The 19,965-nt window shown below is 43.4% G+C and overlaps 1 long non-coding RNA gene across 1 annotated transcript in view; it reads right to left on the bottom strand.

Annotated features, from left to right (window-relative positions):
- Positions 1-10,771: 10,771 nt before the first annotated feature.
- LOC139273851 (uncharacterized) overlaps positions 10,772-19,965 on the bottom strand; it is a 35,598-nt gene continuing 26,404 nt past the window's right edge. Inside the window, exon 2 of the long non-coding RNA XR_011595408.1 lies at positions 10,772-12,670. This is a non-coding gene — a long non-coding RNA (uncharacterized lncRNA). The remainder of the gene's footprint in view (positions 12,671-19,965) is intronic.

A 19,965-nucleotide genomic window follows, 5' to 3' on the forward strand; every position in this document is an offset into this window, starting at 1 on the left:
AGAGAAGTTAAATATAGTATTAGATGAAAGTAAGATGTTTATAATGTTGTCAAAAAGAGCAGTAAGCCTGGGAAGATTTTAGAATTCAGCAAAGGGGAACCAAGAAATTGATAAAGAAAAGGAAACTAGAATATGAGAGTAAACTCTCGAGAGACAAAATAACACTGCAAAAGCTTCTATAGATATGTAAAAAAGGAAAAGATTAGCAAAAGTAAATGTGGGTCCCCTACAGGCTGAGACAGGAGAAATTATAATGGGGAACAAAGAAATTAAACGCATACTTTGTGCTTGTCTTCATGGAAGAAGATACAAAAAATTTGCTGGCGCTACTAGAGAACCCAGGGTCCAGTAAGAATGTGGAACTGAAAGAAATTATTAGTGAAAATAATGGGACTGAAAGCCAATAAATCATTTGGGCCTCATGGCCAAGTTCCTAGGGTATTGAAAATGGCAGCTATCGAAATAGTAGATGCATTGATTGTCACCTTCCAAAATTCCATAGATTCTAGAATGGTTACCGAAGTTTGGAAGGTAGCAACTGTAACTGGGCTATTTAAGCAAGGAGGGAGAGAGAAAACGGAACTGCAAACCAGTTAGCCTGATATCAATAGTAGGGAAAATGTTCAATATTATTATGGATGTGGTAACAGGCACTTAGAGAATACTATTAGGCAGAATCAACACGGCTTTATGAAAAGGAAATTATGTTTGACAAACCTGTTCAGAGTTTTTTGAGGTTGTATCGAGCATATAAGAAGCATAGCAGATAAGGAGGAACCAGTGGATGTGGTGTATTTAGATTTTCAGGAGACATTCGATAAGGTGCCACATGAGGTTATTGAACAAAATTAGGGCTCAAGGGATTGGGGCTAATATACCAGCATGGATTGAGGATTGGTTAACGGACAGAAAATAGAGAGTAGGAATATACGGTTCATTTTCAGGTTGGCAGGCTGTAACTGGTGGGGTACCACAGGGATTGGTGCTTGGGTCTCAGCTATTCACAATATATATCAATGATTTGGATGAGAGGACCAAATGTTATACAGTTGGATGTCTCTAGTCCGGCATCCTTGGGAGCTGACCGGTGCTGGACCAGAGATTCTTCCGGACCTCGGGAGGTCAGCTGCTGACAGCGACCCGGACATGTTCTGTGCATGCGTGGGGAGCGGTGCGGCGAGAGAAGAGGGGGGGGGGGGAGAAGCGACAGAGCGGGGAGGGGAGAGAAGCGGCGCGGCGGGGAGAGAACTGGTGGGGAGGGACGAGAAGTAGCAGGGAGGGGAAAGAAGCGACGGGGAGGGGAAAGAAGCAGCAGAAGCGGTGGGGTGGGGAGAGAGATCTAAGCCACAGAGCCCCGAGCCTCCGACTGAACCCCGAGCATCGCGCTGAGCTGCGGCAGGGGGAGAGCGGACGTCGGGGAGAGAGTCTGCGGCGGCAGTGGGAGAGCAGGCGGCGGAGGGAGAGTGGTGGCAGCAGCGGGAAGAGAGCGGGCGGCGGACGGCAGATGGGGAGAGAGAGAGAGAGCGCCTGGGACAAGGCCCAACTTTGGTGCCTCAGTCAGCCGCCTTCCCTTTCCCTGCCCGGCCCACTTAAGTCAAGGAACAGCGCGGGACGCCACCCACGCCGGGACTGATGCCGGACGAAGGATGTTTCCAGACTAAAGGCACCCGGACTGGAAAGGTACACCCTGTATATCCACGTTTGCTAATGATACAAAGCAAGGTGGGAATGCAATTTGCGCGGAGGGTACAAAGAGGCTTCAAGGGCTATAGACAGGCTAAGTTAGTGGGCAAGAACATGACAAATGGAACACAGTGGAGAAATATGAAGATAACCAGTTTGGTAGAAAAAATAGAAAAGCAGGGTATTTTTAAATGGAGAGAAGTTGGTGTTCAGAGGGACCTGGGTTCAAAAATCTCAAAGTTATCAATTAACAAGCAATCAATTAAGAGAGCAAATTGTATGTTGGCTTTTATTACAAGATGATTAAAGTATAAGAGGAAAGGCTTCTTACTGCAATTATACAGGGCCCCGGTGAGACCACACCTGGAGTATTGTGTACAGTTTTGATCTCTTTACCTAAAGACGGATATACTTGCCATAGAGGGAATGCAATGAAGGTTCACCAGACTGTTTCTGGGATGGGGGTGATTGTCCTATGAGGAGAGATTGAGTAGACTAGGCCTATATTCTCTACAGTTTAGAAGAATGAGGTGATCTCATTGAAAGCAGCAAAGTTCTTACAGGGTTTGATAGGATAAATGTAGAAAGGATGTTTCCCCAGGCAAGGGAGTCGAGAACAGTCTCAGAATAATGGGTCAGCAAATTGGGACTGAGATGAGGAGAAATGTCTTCGCTCAGAAGGTGGTGAATCTTTGGAATTCTCTCCCCCAGAGTGCTGTGGAAGTTCAGTCGTTATTTATATTCAAGACAGACATCGATATATTTTTGGATATTAAGGGAATCAAGGGATATGGGGATAGTGCAGGAAAGTGGAGTTGAGGTAGATCATTCATAATCTCATTGAGCAGCAGCAGCCAAGTTCATGGCACCGTGGGTGGCTCTGCTGCACAGGAGGGCAGGAAAAAGAGTGGGAGAGCGATAGTGGTAGGGGATTCTATTGTAAGGGGAATAGATAGATGTTTCTGCGGCCGCAATTGAGACTCCAGGATGGTATGTTGCTTCCCTTGTGCAAGGGTCAAGGATGTCTCTGAGCAGCTGCAGAACATTATGAAGGGGGAGGGTGAACAGCCAGTTGTCGTGGTGCATATAGGTACCAACGATATAGGTAAAAAAAAAAATAGGATGAGGTCCTACACGACGAATTTAGGGAGCTAGGAGCTAAATTAAAAAGTAGGACCTCAAAGATAGTAATCTCAGGATTGCTACCTGTGCTACATGCTAGGCAGAGTAGGAATAGCAGGATAGCTCAGATGAATACGTGGCTTGAGGAGTGGTGCAGAAGGGAGGGAGTTAAATTCCTTTGACATTGCAACCGGTTCTGGGGGAGGTGGGACTAGTACAAACTGGATGGTCTGCACCTGGGCAGGACCGGAACCAATGTTCGAGGGGGAGTGTTTGCTAGTGCTGTTGGGGAGGGACTAAACTAATATGGCAGGGGAATGGGAACCTATGCAGGGAGACAGAGGGAAGTAGAATGGAGGCAGAAGCAAAAGATAGAAAGAAGAAAAGTAAAAGTGGAGGGCAGAGAAACCCAAGACAAAAAGCAAAAAGGGCCACATTACAGCAAAATTCTAAAGGGGCAAAGTGTGTTAAAAAGACAAGCCTGAAGGCTCTGTGCCTCAATGTGAGGCGTATTCGTAATACGGTGGACAAATTAACTGTGCAGATAGCTGTTAACGGATACGATGTAATTGGCATCATGGAGACATGGCTCCAGGGTGACCAAGTCTGGGAACTCAACATCCAGGGGTATTCAACATTCAGGAAGGATAAACAAAGAACATAAGAATTAGGAACAGGAGTAGGCCATCTAGCCCCTCGAGCCTACTCTGCCACTCAACAAGATCATGGCTGATCTGGCCGTGGACTCAGCTCCACTTACCCGCCCGCTCCCCATAACCCTTAATTCCCTTATTGATTAAAAATCCATCTATCTATGACTTGAATACATTCAATGAGCTAGCCTCAACTGCTTCCTTGGGCAGAGAATTCCACAGATTCACAACCCTCTGGGAGAAGAAATTCCTTCTCAACTCGGTTTTAAATTGGCTCCCCCGTATTTTGAGGCTGTGCCCCCTACTTCTAGTCTCCCCAACCAGTGGAAACAACCTCTCTGCCTCTATCTTGTCTATCCCTTTCATTATTTTAAATGTTTCGATAGGATCACCCCTCATCCTTCTGAACTCCGAGTAAAGACCCAGTCTACTCAATCTATCATCATAATGTAACCCCCTCATCTCCGGAATCAGTCTAGTGAATCGTCTCTGTACCCCCTCCAAAGCTAGTATATCCTTCCTTAAGTAAGTTAACCAAAACTGCACGCAGTACTCCAGGTGCGGCCTCACCAATACCCTATACAGTTGCAGAAGGACCTCCCTGCTTTTTTGTACTCCATCCCTCTCGCAATGAAGGCCAACATTCCATTCGCCTTCCTGATTACTTGCTGCACCTGCAAACTAACTTTTTTTTTTGGGGATTCATGCACAAGGAGGAGTCCGTGTTCCATGTTTTTATTGAGTGCATGAAGTTGCAGCCCCTGTTCCATTATTTGAAGGGGCTGCTCCTGAAATTCTGGCTGCACTTCAGTCCCACTCTCCTGATCTTTGGGCACCCTGTGCGGAGGGGAGCGGGTAGGTCCGAAGGCCTCCTCGTAGGACTGCTCCTGGGCACGGCCAAGGGTGCCATCAGCCGGTCCAGGCAGCGGGCGGTCGAGGGGGTCGTTCAACCTGACTGCCTGCCTCTCTTCCGCTCTTACATCCGGTCCAGGGTGTCCTTGGAGATGGAGCACGCGGTGTCCACCGGTACGCTCGCGGCCTTCCGCGAGAGGTGGGCACCGGAGGGACTGGAGTGCATCATCACGCCCGGCAACCAAATTTTAATTTGATTTTACGTTTTTTAAGTTTCATTTGTTTTAATTGCCGGTGCTTTTAGTGTCCCCCTTCCCTTTTATAGGGGGCACTGTGGAAAATTGTGATTTTAGTGCCCAAAAAAAAAAAGAAAAAAGAAAAACACAAAAAAAAACAAAAAAAGGGGGGAAAAAAAAAAAAGGGCCTTGTAAATGTCTGGAGTGTCACCCAGGTCGGGTGGCACCGTTTAATGTTTTATGTTTTCGCAGGTAAACTCAAAAGAGTTTCATGCACAAGGACCCCCAGGTCCCTCTGCACCGCAGCTTGTTGTAATTTCTCCCCATTCAAATAATATTCCCTTTTACTGTTTTTTTCCCCCCCCCCAAGGTGGATGACCTCACACTTTCCGACATTGTATTCCATCTGCCAAACCTTAGCCCATTCGCTTAACCTATCTAAATCTCTTTGCAGCCTCCCTGTGTCCTCTACACAACCCGCTTTCCCACTAATCTTTGTGTCATCTGCAAATTTTGTTACACTACACTGTCCCCTCTTCCAGGTCATCTATGTATATTGTAAACAGTTGTGGTCCCAGCACCGATCCCTGTGGCACACCACTAACCACCGATTTCCAACCCGAAAAGGACCCATTTATCCCGACTCTCTGCTTTCTGTTAGCCAGCCAATTCTCTATCTATGCTAATACATTTCCTCTGACTCCGCGTATCTTTATCTTCTGCAGTAACCTTTTATGTGGCACCTTATCGAATGCCTTTTGAAAATCTAAATACACCACATCCATCGGTGCACCTCTATCCACCATGCTTGTTATATCCTCAAAGAATTCCAGTAAATTAGTTAAACATGATTTCCCCTTCATGAATCCATGCTGCGTCTGCTTGATTGCACTATTCTTATCTAGATGTCCCGCTATTTCTTCCTTAATGATAGTTTCAAGCATTTTCCCCACTACAGATGTTAAACTAACCGGCCTATAGTTACCTGCCTTTTGTCTGCCCCCTTTTTTAAACAGAGGCGTTACATTAGCTGCTTTCCAATCCGCTGGTACCTCCCCAGAGTCCAGAGAATTTTGGTAGATTATAACGAATGCATCTGCTATAACTTCTGCCATCTCTTTTAATACCCTGGGATGCATTTCATCAGGCCCAGGGGACTTGCCTACCTTGAGTCCCATGAGCCTGTCCAGCACTACCCCCCTAGTGATAGTGATTGTCTCAAGGTCTCCCTTCCCACATTCCTGTGACCAGCAATTTCTGGCATGGTTTTTGTGTCTTCCACTGTGAAGACCGAAGCAAAATAATTGTTTAAGGTTGCAGCCATTTCCACATTTCCCATTATTAAATCCCCCTTCTCATCTTCTAAAGGGACCAACATTTACTTTAGTCACTCTTTTCCGTTTTATATATCTGTAAAAGCTTTTACTATCTGTTTTTATGTTTTGCGCAAGTTTACCTTCGTAATCTATCTTTCCTTTCTTTATTGCTTTCTTAGTCATTCTTTGCTGTCGTTTAAAATTTTCCCAATCTTCTATTTTCCCATTAACCTTGGCCACCTTATACGCATTGGTTTTTAATTTGATACGCTCCTTTATTTCCTTGGTTATCCACGGCTGGTTATCCCTTCTCTTACCGCCCTTTTTCACTGGAATAATTTTTGTTGAGCAATATGAAAGAGCTCCTTAAAAGGAGGTGAGGTTGCGTTGCTGGTTAAAGAGGATATTAACACAATAGTAAGGAAGGACATTAGCTTGGATGATGTGGATTCTGTAGGGGTGGAGCTACGGAATACCAAAGGGCAGAAAACGCTAGTGGGAGTTGTGTATAGACCACCAAACAGTCGTAGTGAGGTTGGGGATAGCATCAAACAAGAAATTAGGGATGCGTGCAATAAAGGTACAGCAGTTATCATGGGCGACTTTAAACTACATATTGATTGGCCTAACCAAACTGGTGGCAATACGGTGGAGGAGGATTTCTTGGAGTGTATTAGGGATGTTTTTCTCAACCAGTATGTTGAGGAACCAACGAGAGGGCTGGCCATCCTAGACTGGGTGATGTGTAATGAGAAAGGACTAATTAGCAATCTTGCTGTGCAAGGTCCTTTGGGGAAGAGTGACCATAATATGGTAGAATTCTTTATTAAGATGGAGAGTGACTCGAGTGATTCAGAGACTAGGGTCTTGAACTTAAGGAAAGGTAACTTCGATGGTATGAGACATGAATTGGCTAGAATAGACTGGCAAAGGATACTTAAAGGGTTGATGGTGGATAGGCAATGGCAAACATTTAAAGATCACATGGATGAATTTCAACAATTGTACATCCCTGTCTGGAGTAAAAATAAAATGGGGAACATGGCTCAACCGTGGCTAACAAGGTAAATTAAGGATAGTGTTAAATCCAAGGAAGAGGCATATAAAATGGCCAGAAAAAGCAGCAAACCTCAGGACTGGGAGAATTTTATAATTCAGCAGAGGAGGACAAAGGTTTACTTAAGAGGGGGGAAATAAGCTTGCTGGGAACATAAAAACTGACTGCAAAAGCTTCTATAGATATGTGAAGAGAAAAAGATTAGTGAAGACAAATGTTGGTCCCTTGCAGTCAGATTCTCGTGAATTAATAATGGGAAATAAAGAAATGGCGGACCAGTTGAACAAATACTTTTGTTCAGTCTTCATGAAGGAAGACACAAATAACCTTCCGGAAATACTAGGGGACAGAGGGTCTAGTGAGGAGGAGGAACTGAAGGAAATCCTTATTAGGCGGGAAATTATGTTTGGAAAATTGATGGGATTAAAGGCCGATAAATCCCCGGGGCCTGATAGTCTGCATCCCACAGTACTTAAGGAAGTGGCCCTAAAAATAGTGGATGCATTTGTGATCATTTTCCAACAGTCTATCAACTCTGGATCACTTCCTATGCACTGGAGGTAGATAATGTAACATCACTTTTTAAGAAAGGAGGGAGAGAGAAAACAGTTAAGTGTAGAACAGTTAGCCTGACATCAGTAGTGGGGAAAATCTTGGAATCAATTATTAAAGATGAAATAGCAGCGCATTTGGAAAGCAGTGACAGGATCGGTCCAAGCCAGCATAGATTTATGAAAGGGAAATCATGCTTGACAAATTTTCTAGAATCTTTTGAAGATGTAACTGGTAGAGTGGACAAGGGAGCACCAGTGGATGTGGTGCATTTGGACTTTCAAAAGGCTTTTGACAAGGTCCCACACAAGAGATTAAATCACATGGTATTGGGGGTAATGTACTGACGTGGATAGAGAACTGGTTGGCAGTCAGGAAGCAGAGAGTTGGAATAAATGGGTCCTTTTCAGAATGGCAGGCAGTGACTAGTGGGGTGCCGCAGGACTCAGTGCTGGGACCCCAGCTATTTACGATATACGTTAATGATTTGGATGAATTAATTGAGTGTAATAGCTCCAAGTTTGCAGATGACACTAAGCTGGGTGGCGGTGTGAGCTGTGAGGAGGACGCTAAGAGGCTGCAGGGTGACTTGGATGGGTTAGGTGAGTGGGCAAATGCATGGCAGATTCTGTATAATGTGGATAAATGTAAGGTTATCCACTTTGGTGCCAAAAATACAAAGACAGAATATTATCTGAATGGCGGCAGATTAGGAAAAGGGGAGTTGCAACGAGACCTGGGTGTCATGGTACATCAGTCATTGAAAGTTGGCATGCAGGTTCAGCAGGCAGTGAAGGCGGCAAATCGCATGTTGGCCTTCATAGCTAGGGGATTTGAGTATAGGAGCAGGGAGGTCTTACTGCAGTTGTACAGGGCCTTAGTGAGGCCTCACCTGGAATATTGTGTTCAGTTTTGGTCTCCTAATCTGAGGAAGGACGTTCTTGCTATTGAAGGAGGACGTTCTTGCTATTGAGCGAGTGCAGTGAAGGTTCACCAGACTGGTTCCCAGGATGGCAGGACTGACATATGAGGAGATTCTGGATCGACTGGGCCTGTATTCACTGGAGTTTAGAAGGATGAGAGGGGGTCTCGTAGAAACATAAAATTCTGACAGGACTGAACAGGTTAGATGCAGCAAGAATGTTCCCGATGTTGGGGAAGTCCCCGCAAAACCAGGGGACATAGTCTAAGGATAAGGGATAAGCCATTTAGGACTGAGATGAAGAGAAACTTCTTCACTCAAAGTTGTTAACCTGTGGAATTCCCCACCGCAGAGAGTTGTTGATGTCATTGGATATATTCACGAGCGAGTTAGATATGGCCGTTACAGCTAAAGGGATCAAGGGGTATGGAGAGAAAGCAGGAAAGGGGTACTGAGGTGAATGATCAGCCATGATCTTATTGTATGGTGGTGCAGGCTCGAAGGGCCTACTCTTGCACCTATTTTCTATGAAAGCTCGAGGGGTCAATTGGCCTATTCCTGTTCCTATTTCTTATCTTATGGTGACAGTAACAGGATAGTTAAAGCCAAACTGCAGATGTACGGGTACAACCAAGGAGTCAGTGCACCCAGTGACCAGAGGACACAGCTGGACATCGTGAATTATCCATTCTGCCATTGACATCAGCATCATGTTGGATCAATTGCTAAAAATGGTTCCTCATTGGTTATGTGCCAGAAATGGAAAACAAAAGCATTTCCTTGTTATGAAATAGTCTGTGACTGGTTTATGGTGAGGTGCAGATCTCCACCCAATTATAAGAGAGCTTGACATATTCTAACCGAGCACTTTGAGCCTCATTGATGCCACAATATAAACAGTCTGAAATTTCTCGAGCGCCAAAATGTGGAAGGAGAAAGATCTGACTATTTCTGTTTCTCTGTATTGGCTTCCATCGCTCCTGTCACCTCTCCTCAACCCCTCTGCCCCCTTCTCCCCCTCTATCTGTCCCCCTCTACCTTTCCTCCTTTCTCTCTATGGTTTCCCCTTGGCATGCGGCCCCTCCCTCTCTAACACAGCCATACCAGGCCACAGTCCCTCAAAAAGGCAATGTCAGGGTGGTGAGGGATATTACAAAAGAAACATAAGGAATAGGAGCAGGTGTCAGCCATTTGGCCCCTGGAGTCTGCTCCGCCATTCAATAAGATCATGGCTGATCTGATCTTGGGTTCAGCTCCACTTCCCTGCCCCCCCCCCCCCCATAGCCCTTTACTCCCTTATTGCTCAAAAATCTGTCTGTCTCTGTCTTAAATATATTCAATGACCCAGCTTCCACAACTCTCTGGGGCAGTGAATTCCACAGATTTACAACCCTCAGAGAAGACGTTACTCCACATCTCAGTTTTAAATGGACGGCCCCTTATTCTAAGACTATGTCCCCTAGTTTTAATTTCCCCTATGAATGGAAATATCCTCTCTGCATCCACCATGTCAAGCCCCTCATTATCTTATAAGTTTCAATAAGATCACCTCTCATTCTTCTGAACTCCAATGTGTATAGGCCCAACCTACTCAACCTATCCTCATAAGTCAACCCTCTCATCTCCGGAATCAACCAAGTGAACCTTCTCTGAACAGCCTCCAATGCAAATACATCCTTCCTCAAATACGGAGACCAAAAGTGTATGCAGTACACTTCAGTTGTGGCCTCACCAATACCTGTACAGTTGTAGCAAGACTTCTCTGCTTTTATACTCTATCCTCCTTGCAATAAAAGCCAACATTCCATTTGCCTTCATTACTTACTGTACCTGCATACTAACTTTGTGTGTTTCATGCACAAAGACCCTCAGGTCTCTATACTGCAGCACTTTGCAATTTTTCTCCATTTAAATAATAATTTGCTTTTCTATTATTTCTGCCAAAGTGGATAACCTCACATCTTTTCACATTATACTCCATCTGCCAAATTTTTGCCCACTCACTTAGCCTGTCTATATCCCTTTGCAGATTTTTTGTGTCCTCCTCACAATTTGCTTTTCCACCCATCTTTGTATCATCAGCAAACTTGGCTACATTACACTCGGTCCTTTCATCCAAGTAATTAATATTGATTTTAAATAGTTGAGGACCCAGCACCGATCCCTGTGGCACCCCACTAGTTACTGTTTGCCAACTGGAGATAGATCCATTTATCCCAACTCTGTTTTCTGTTAGTTAACCAATCCTCTATCCATGCTAATATATTACCCCCAACCCTGTTAACTTTTATCTTGTGCAGTAACCTTTTATGTGGCACCTTATCGAATGTCTTCTGGAAATTTAAATACACCACGGAAAAAGTCAAGTACTATTAAAGTTAAGTGTAAACATTTTTAATAAACATAATTATTTTTGAAATTAAAGCAGAATCATTAACATTACTTCTTCAATTAACACAACACAACATTACGGAACAGGTCCAAACAGTAAACATGGTCAATTATGAAACGTGCCGCTGAGCCTTCATGCAGCAAAGCGTTCAAGGATTAGCCGCTGATGCAAGGCTTGAGCAATGGTAAAAGGTGCACGACGGCCGAGGGAGCGATCCTGCCGGCCGGCACTCCGACCCTCAAGCCCGGTGAGGAGAGGTTCGGTGGTGGGGTGAAACTTGGTCAAAAGTCACAATTTCCATTTAGACTTTCAAATAAATGTAGTTTCTCCCTTTTCACTCTCCAAACATGAACATGTGTCATGCATTCATTTTGTGTAATTAATGCCTCCTTCACTCTCTCCAAAACCTCAGCTAAAAACAATGGCGTCTTATCTGCGCCGATTTTATTATGTGTGCTGTCTTAAAAGAAATAGTGGTTGGCCAAACTCGCTTAAATGGCAAGAAATGGCACAGCGGGCAGGTTACGCCCCCAGTGTCATCAAAAAATCGTACCCAAGTGGTTTACGATGGCGCAGAAACTTTGGGGAAACTTGGAGATTTTAGTTTGCTCCAAAAAACACAGCAGACGGCAAAAAAACAGCACAGAATGATGGGGAAAATTGAGCCTCAAGTTCTGACTCCGAGCTGCCCCAGGGAGGGTGCAGTGTGTGATGTCCCTGTGGGGGGCAGTATGTTCAGTGTCTGACCCTGAGCTGCCCCAGGGGGCAGGGCAGTGTGTGATGTCCCTGTGGGGTGCAGTATGTTCAGTATCTGACCCTGAGCTGCCCTCATTCCCCCTGCTCTAGGGGACAGTCACGCTTCTCCTCAGTCGGAGTTAGTTGGAGGGACAGCGTCATCTACTGGACACAGACGGTATTTCAAGGCACATCATGTCCGGCTCCATCCCAGAGAAATCCAAAACTAACCTGCAGATTCAATTCATTTTATCATCAACGGTTCAAGAATGTTTAGCTCCATTTGTTGCAGCTTTCAGTATTTGAAAAAAGCCATTTAAACAGTGAAATATGGATGGAAACACAATCAACATTATTTTTATTTGACCCTTTTCCCGTTGATTAATTGGTCCAATATCCAGAATATTAAACTCCAACCCAGTTATAGGGGGAATCAATATCAGCAGAAAGAAACCCCAACTGTCTGAATGGACACGATTCAGTCTGGGGTAACAGTAGTATCCAAATCCTGCAGTCACTTGTGAACTCGCTGGTATGTCAGCAGATTGGATGACACAGTGAATCCCTTCCCACAACCAGAGCAGGTGAACGGCCTCTCCCCAGTGTGAACTCGCTGGTGTGTCAGCAGGTTGCATTTCAAAGTGAATCCTTTCCCACACACTGAGTAGGTGAACGGCCTCTCCCTGGTGTGACTGCGTCGATGAACTTCTAGATCAGACAGGTAATTGAATTTATTCCCAGTCCCCACATTCCCACAGTTTCTCCGTGGTGGGGGTGTCCTTGTGTCTCTCCAGGTTGGATGATCAGTTGAAGCCCCGTCCACACACAGAACACATGTACGGTTTCACCCCGCTGTGAATGGTGCGATGTTTTTTCAGGCTGTGTAACTGGTTAAAGCTTTTTCCACAGGCAGTGCACTGGAACACACTCACTCGGGTGTGTGTGTGCCTTGGTCCTTTACTCTCTGTCTTGGTGCTTTACCAGTCACACTGATGTTTGAAATCTTTTCCCACAAACAGAACAGATAAACATTTGTCCTTACATGTTCAAAGGCTGATGATATTCAGGTCCTGATGAATCAAGTGATTGTCAGATCTTGATGTGATGTTTGGTTTGAGTTTCCCATTTGCAAATCTCGCCTTCTAATACGCTGGAAAAGGAGTTTGCAAAATGCATTACTGTAAGTACAGGACAGAAATTCAGAACAGAGAATTCTAGATTCTATGGAATATTCTTTCCTCTCTTGTTCCTCCAAAGCTGTAAATCCGCTTCTCCCTCCTCCATGTCCTGAAATTCAAACACATCGCACGTCTGAAGACAGCGTGTCCTCCACTCCCAGTTTTCACCACCAACTCTGTCTGGGTTCAGTTCTACACTCACTGGTTACTGTCGCTCTCCTACCCTGAAGTTGCTGACTCTGGTTGGGTTCAGTTCCACACCAACTGGTTCCCCTCCCTCTCCTCCCCTGAAGTCGACGTCTCAACGCCCGGCCCACAATCGTGACTGAATTACTGCTGATAAAAGGGAATTATTGATCTACATCACTATTAATCTATATCTATATATCTGACCGCAGCGAAGGGGGAATAGAAGGCAGACACTGCTGACGGGGTGATTTGGAGATTAGATTTAAAGGGAGGGAGTGAGATTGAGCCGACTGAGGTGGCGGCTGGAGTCCAGCGCGGTCAGAGAGAGGGCGATAAAGCCCCGAAGCTGCAAACACTGGTAGTTCAGCGTATTATTCCCGGTTTGCGGCGTACACCAATTGTTTATGAAGCCTCCCCGTCCATCTGTCGGACCATTACTGCCCTCCGCTCCACCGGCCCGCAACCACCTCTCCCGCTGCAGAGAATCCACCCACAGCAACTCAAATCTTCATTTCAAAACGAAAATCCTAAAATCCAAGGTTCCTTTTTGGTTCATGCTGTCTTGTACTTAAATGCACCTGGAGAGAGCAGAATTGGAAGGCTGAAGGGATTTGCAGTGATCAGTATCAAACTGTACCCAGAGCGAGTGTGTGTCGGTGTAAACAATAAAGTGCGGAGAAAAGGACCGGTTTGATGGGACAATGTAGAGGGAGCGTCCCTCTGTATTTGAAACTGAAACACTATAGAAATTATGAGTTCAAACTTTCACAGGACAGAGAGTGGAGAGCATCAGTTCATACAATCACAGGACAGAGAGCGGAGAGCATCAGTTCATACAATCACAGGACAGAGAGCGGAGAGCATCAGTTCATACAATCACAGGACAGAGAGTGGAGAGCTCCAGTTCATACAATCACAGGACAGAATGTGGAGAGCTCCAGTTCATACAATCACAGGACAGAATGTGGAGAGCTCCAGTTCATACAATCACAGGACAGAGAGCAGAGAGCTCCAGTTCATACAATCATAGGACAGAGAGTGGAGAGCACCAGTTCATACAATCACAAGAGAGAAGTTACATCAACAGTCTTTGGAATGATTATTTCTCATTGTGCCTTTTGATCTACCAGAGAATTGATTTAATGATTTAATGAGACAGCTAGAGACTGATTTAACTTTTCAATTACTCAAATTCTGATTTTAAGTTTACTTTAATTAATCTATACATTAATCAGTTTTGTTTCAATATAATTGATCTTGAGTATACTGATTGTACTATTGAAAAATCCCTATTGTAGTATTCCCTATTCACTGTGTAAACCGAGTTTTTTCCGTGTCCATTTGCTGCCATTTGGGCTGTCACTTCGGACCCGAGCCATTCCCTTCTATTTAGAAACATAGAAAATAGTTGCAGTAGGAGGCCATTTGGCCCGTCAAGTCTGCACCGCCATTCAATATGATCCTAGCTGATCCTCTATCTCAACACCATATTCCCGCTTTTTCCCCCATACCCCTTGATGCCTTTTGTTTCTAAAAATCTATCTTCCTCTGAAATATATTCAGTGACTTGGCCTCCACAGCCTTCTGTGGTAGAGAATTCCACAGGTTCACCACCCTCTGAGTGAAAAAAATTTCTCCTCATCTCAGTCCTAAATTTCCTGAGACTGTGACCCCTTGTTCTAGACTTCCCAGCCAGGAGAAACATCTTCCCTGCATCCAGTCTATCCAACCCAGTCAGAATTTTATACTTTTCAATGAGTTCTCCTCTCATTCTTCTAAACTCTAGCCAATACAGGCCTAGTCGACCCAATCTTTCCTCATACGACAGTTTTGCCATCCCAGGGATCAGTCTGGTGAACCTTCGCTGCACTCCGTCTATGGCAAGTATATCCTTTCTTAGGTAAGGAGACCAAAACTGCACACAATACTCCAGGTGCGGTCTCACCAAGGCCCTGTATAACTGTAGTAAGACATCCTTGCTCCTGTACTCGAATCCTCTTGCGATGAAGGCCAACATACCATTTGCCTTCCTAACTGCTTGCTGTACCTACATGTTTGCTTTCAATGACTGGGGTACAAGAACACCCAGATCCCTCTGTACATCCACACTTCCCAAGCCATCACCATTTAAATAATACTTTGTCCTTATGTTTTTCCTACCAAAGTGGATAACTTCACATTTATTCACGTTATACTGCATCTGCCATGTGTTTGCCCACTCACTCAATCTATCTAAATCGCCTTGCAGCGTTTTGGCATCCTCATCACAACCTAGTTTTGTGTCGTCAGCAAACTTGGAAATATTACATTTGGTTCCCTCATCCAAATCATTTATATATATATTGTGAATAGCTGGGACCAAAGCACTGATCCCTGCAGTATCCCACTATTCACTGCCCGTCACCCTGAAAAAGACCCGTTTATTCCTACTCTGTTTTCTGTCAGTTAACCAATTTTCAATCATTACCCCCAATCCTATGTGCTTTAATTTTGCACACTAACCTCTTATGTGGGATTTGATCAAAGGCCTTCTGAAAATCCAAATACACTACATCCACTGGTTCTATCAGTTACATCCTCAAAAAACTCCAGTAGGTTTGTCAAACATGATTTTCCTTTCATAAATCCATATTGACTTTGTTTAATCCCATTGATATTATCTAAATGTGCTGTTATCACATCCTTTATAATAGACTCTGGCATTTTCCCTTCTACTGATGTCAGGTTAACCGGTCTGTAGTTCCACGTTTTCTCTCTCCCTCCTTATTTAAATAGTGGGGTTACACTTGCCACCCTCCAATCTGCAGGAACTGTTCCATAATCTATAGAATTTGGGAAGATGACAACCAATGCATCTACTATTTCCATGGCTACCTCTTTTAGTACCCTGGGATGCAGACCATCAGGCCCTGGGGTTTTATTGGCCTTCAGTTCCATTAGTTTCTCCAGCATTATTTTCTTACTAATTATCATTTCCTTTAATTCTTCTTGCTCACTAGATCCTTAGCTCCTTAGCATTTCTGGGACATTATTTGTGTCCTCTTCCATGAAGACAGAACCGAAGTATTTATTTAATTGTTCTGCCATTCCCTTCTTCCCCATTACAAATTCTCCTGTTTGTCGGTAAAGGATCTACATTTTGTCTTCACTAATCTTTTTCTTTTTACGTACTTGTAGAAATTTTTGCAGTCAGCTTTTATGTTCCTTGCAAACTCACTCTCATACTCTATTTTTCCCCTCTTAAATCAATCTCTTGGTCCTTTTTTGCTGAATTCTAAACTGCTCTCAATCTGCAGGCTTGCTACTTTTTCTGCCAACTTTGTTAAACTCCTCTTTGGATCTAATACTATCCTTATTTTTTTTTGTTAGCCATGGTTGGGCCTTTTACACCAGAAAGGAATGTGTAACTGTTGAAATTCATGCATTCGTTCCTTAAATATTAGCCATTGCCTATCCACCATCATGCCTTTTAATGAAACTTCCCAATCATAGCCAATTCAGTCCTCATACCTTTGTAGTTTCCTTTGTTTAGATTTAGGACCCTCGTTTCGGATTGGACTATTTCACTTTCCATCTTAATAAAGAATTTAATCATGTTATGGTCACTCTTCCCTAAAGGACCCCGCACAACAAGACTGTTAATTAATCCCTTCTCATTACACAATACCCAATCTAGGATAGCTAGTTCCCTAGTAGACTCCTCAACATATTTCCACTTCATTCTGCCACTTTTTCTTTTCTCTCGATCCTCCATGACCAATCTCTCCTGTCGTCATGCCGCCTTTCATAGAAACATAGAAAATAGCTGCAGGAATAGGCCATTTGGCCCTTCGAGCCTGCACCATCATTCAATATCATGGCTGATCACCTTAGTACCCCTTTCCTGCTTTCTCTCCATACCCCTTGATCCCTTTAGCCTTAATGAGAATGTGTAAAAGGGTTGCGAAAGTGGTAGATGGCTAGAGAAGGTGGCAAAAGGATGGAGATATGGAATCATGGGAAAATAGCTAAAGAAATGGTCAAGATGCAGACAACTGCAGAATCAACAGAAAAAAAAGGGGTTACCAAGAGTTGAAGTTGAGGTTAGACACGGGTCATGAGAAAGCCCAAGGCAGCACAAAGAAAGAAAGCAATCCTAGATAGGAAGGGAAAAGTAATAACTTCTACTGATAAGGAGGAAGAGAAACTAATTGGGTTCTTTACTGATAAGGGAAGACAGTGTAGCAAAGCTATAACTAACCTACCTGACACCAGCCCTAATTGGGAGACTTTCTTGCCTGCCATTGGACGTACTCGGGGGATGGGGGGGGGGGGAGGCAGAAAGGGATTGGATAGACCAAGTGCTAATCAAATGTGTTCTGTTTTGAAAATGTATATCTTCTGTGCTTTTCGCGCTGAAAAGGGGCTTGTCCAGGGGAAGGTAAACAGGCTCTGATTGAGAGTGTCCCTTTGTCTTGACAAGTCCCAGCCGGAGAATCTTCAATAAAGGTCTTTTACAGAAAAGGCAAGAGGTATTCGCGTGTCAGTGTATTCGCTGAAACAGATTGAGGGAAAAAGAATCCGTATTTACATTTGGTGTCAGAAGTGGGATCTCAACGGACGGCTGCCGAAAGCTTGCGAATTAAGAGCCAGACTAACCTTGGACGAGACGGGAGGAAAGTGGCCACTGGAGTGAGTACCCTTTAAAATACCACTTCAGTTTCCTTCAGTTCCAAAAGTCTGGCCACTCGCTGGTTCTCAGGTAGCGTCTGAATGAGATCCAGGTCAATCTGCCAAATACCTTTTAACTTAGGAAATAAGTGTCCAAGTCAGGTACGACGTCGACTTTGTATATCACTTAGTCCGTCTAGGCGCTGATTGGACTTAAATCGCGCAGTGACGCGGAGGGATAGGGAAATAGACAATCGCGCGGCGACGTGAACCATGCGGCGACGCGGAGGGATAGGAAAATAGACAATTGCGCGGTGACGGGGAGGAATAGGGAAATAGACAATCGCGCGGTGACGCGAATAGGAAAACCGCGGGGCGACACGGAAGAAAAGGGAAATTGTGTAGAACTAAACCACGTGGCGACGCGAGGAATTGTGTAGAACTAAATCGCAGGGCGACGCGAGAAATTGTGCAAGGATAAAATATTTCTTTACCACGGGGCGACGTGGGAATGGGCAATCATGGATCCAAAAATAGAGCCGGCCAAAGAAAAAAATTTATTAATAAGCTTTGTTGAATGAAGAGAGACTTTTGTGAATGTCTGTTTTGAATGAGAGTACTTGTGTGATTTTTTGACTGCGGAATGAATTTTTATGTTTTTTTTGAAAAGCCTGTTTGGAGGAGTGGAGCAGCTGGTTGCTTATTTTAGCTCCACCCACTTCTCCAAACAGAGTGAAAGTTTTTTCAACCCTTTGTAGTGTTGTCCTGTATGTGGGAAGTTTTAAGACTTTTTAAGTTAGAAACGCAGGTGTGGATTTATTCGGATAAGTTACGGAGCTAGGAAATGCACAAAGGATAGGGTTGTTGAGTAAAAGATAAAAAATACATGGTCCCGGTGGTTGAAAAAAAAAGAATTTATTTGACACGCTCACTTACTTGTCGAAAGAAAACATGCAATGATTGATTACATTGGGTTGAAAGACATAAATTTAATCTCGGAATGAGATAAAGAATGCCTTTTAAAAAAAGCTTCTAGCAAAAAAAAGGTTTTAAATAAAGATTGAAATTACAAAGTTTGAATTGGGATTTTGAGATATTCAGAGAAGACACAGCAAAATACTGAGGTGGATTCAAAAAACAAAATTATTAAATTAAATCTGATCTCCTAAAGAAAAAAGGAGATATAAAACTAAAAGGTTTGGAAACAATCTAGAAATACCTTCAGGGATCAGGTCAAACTCCTGGGCGAGTGGCGAGCTATCTGCGAAGGTGTAAAAGGGACTTTTGAAAAATGTTAAAAACAGCAAGCTTTAGCAGTTTAGAAGAGACATTTTAACGACTTTGAAACTGGAGCATTTTGAGATAACGAAAAGCAGCCCTCAAAGCCTAATTGCTGACTCCATTCTAGTTATGGAGAAAAGAAAAAGATAAAGACGCCACTTTGAAAGTAAACAAATGATTTTAAATTAACAAATTTATGGAGTCACGAGGCCTCCGTGTAAAATACAAAACCTAATTTGAAGAAAGGAGATCTGAAAAAAAAAGATGTAACGTATTAAGTGCTGAAAAAAATGTGTTTGTGATGGAAAAAGACATAACTTAATAAATATTAGTTGATGTTTGCTGTGAAAAAGATATTGGTTTAATTAGGAAAAGGAAAAAAAAATTGGAAGAGGTAAAAGACACTCTATAGTGATAATGATTTTAAATTATGAGAAAGTTTCACTCCAGTTTGAAAGATTTCCAAAATGGACGTTGTTTATCAAGAAAAGTCCCGAACAGTCTAAACAAGCAGGAGGGTTTTGAAGATAACGAGGAGAAAAGATCTAAGCTATGCGAACTCAGCATAGGAAAAAAACTGGGAATTAGAGAATCTTACTGAATTTTAAAATTCTTATAGAAAATGGAACTGGCACGGATGTTTAGATTCTATGCCGATAGAGAAATAAAACACAAGATTTGCCCAGTGAACGGGACCGTAAAATAAAACGAAATGTTAGAATGTACACAGCGTGTGTGAAAATTGGATTTCAGTAAACAAAATAGCTATTAAAAATGTGTGGTCTCGTTTTAAATCAATCAAAAAAAAAATCTTTGGCAATTAGAAGTTAAGAAAACATTGGAGTTTACTCTAAAATGCCGTCTTCCCTGATGAGAAGACTTTTATTATGACGGCTTTACTAATGATTTCTGCTGTTTTAACGGATTCCTAATTTCTAAGCAAATTTTCAAGGCACAAAGACTTAAAAAAAAAAAGAATTTTTCGGATGATTACGTGAAGTCACGTAATGACATCAGGCTTTCTTACAAACCTGTAAAGGAGTTAACCCTTTCCATTGACAGCTGTTTTATACTGGACATTATTAATTTGGATTTCTTAATAGAATAAAAAAGACTCACCTAACAGAGGAAATGGTGCGATAGTCAG

This window comes from Pristiophorus japonicus, chromosome 9, assembly GCF_044704955.1.
Source record: "Pristiophorus japonicus isolate sPriJap1 chromosome 9, sPriJap1.hap1, whole genome shotgun sequence".
In the NCBI taxonomy this organism is placed as follows: domain Eukaryota; kingdom Metazoa; phylum Chordata; class Chondrichthyes; family Pristiophoridae; genus Pristiophorus; species Pristiophorus japonicus.